This window comes from Haliaeetus albicilla, chromosome 19 (genome assembly GCF_947461875.1).
Source record: "Haliaeetus albicilla chromosome 19, bHalAlb1.1, whole genome shotgun sequence".
NCBI lineage: Eukaryota > Metazoa > Chordata > Aves > Accipitriformes > Accipitridae > Haliaeetus > Haliaeetus albicilla.
Window position 1 is genome coordinate 11253349 of NC_091501.1, and position 967 is coordinate 11254315.

Consider the following 967-nt stretch of genomic DNA (forward strand, 5'->3'; position numbering starts at 1 on the left):
TCAGGGACGCATCGCTTGGGCTGTCAAGGAGAAAGCTAAAACAAAGCTCACTCTGCTGTCTTTGTGTGCCTCCTGCTTTTGCTACAAAATTCACAGCTGGCCCATGCTGACTGAATAGTATTACAAAGGTAAATGTGCAGGATGTTTCCCAGCCAAACTGGGCACATCCAAGCGGTTTTTCTTTCATATCATAGCTTACACTATAAGGGTATGATAGGCATCATCCAATTACCTACTAATGCATATTTCTAATTATCCAATCATAAAAAATTATATTTTGTAGGTCTTGCAACATCATCACTCATCAGCATCCTTGTGGTTTAGCTGTTAATCCAGATGTTTCAGTCGCTGACTTCAGCAAAGTTATCAGGCATCATCAGCAACCCCCGTTTCTCTTGGATGTAGATCTTTCAGTTAATTTTGTGAGAACGGAGGTTTCCTTATCTTAGTGGATCACTTGTTCTTTATAGTAGGGAGAGGTGATCGGTCTTGTGTCTGAAGATAATGATGCAGCAATTATACGCTAATAATATTGTTAGCTCCTAAGGACTGTGTGGTCTCAATTTATATCACACTATCCAGGCAGAAATGTAAAAAAAAGAAGGAAAAAAGAGAAAGAGAGAACATGAATTGCAGGTAGAAAGATCTGGCAGACAGCAGGGTCTCATCTCTGCAGATTAATGGAGATTAGGAAGGCCAGTGCTGTGGTACGACTCCACCGATGGCAGCAATGAGGGAAACAGCGGTTAAAACTGTGCCCCTTGCCGGAAGGCTGCTAAGCTCCCCTGTACTTCCTCCAGGCTTGGGAAGATACTCTGTCCTAGACATTAAGCGCTGGAAGTGGGGAGAGACAACCCCTTTGTGCGAGATCTGGGGAGTTTCACAATATTCCAGGCCGCCTCATGAGGCACTCCTGCCGTTTCCCGCCACAAGCCCTGAGGCGATCCCAGGGCGGGCCGGGAGCAGG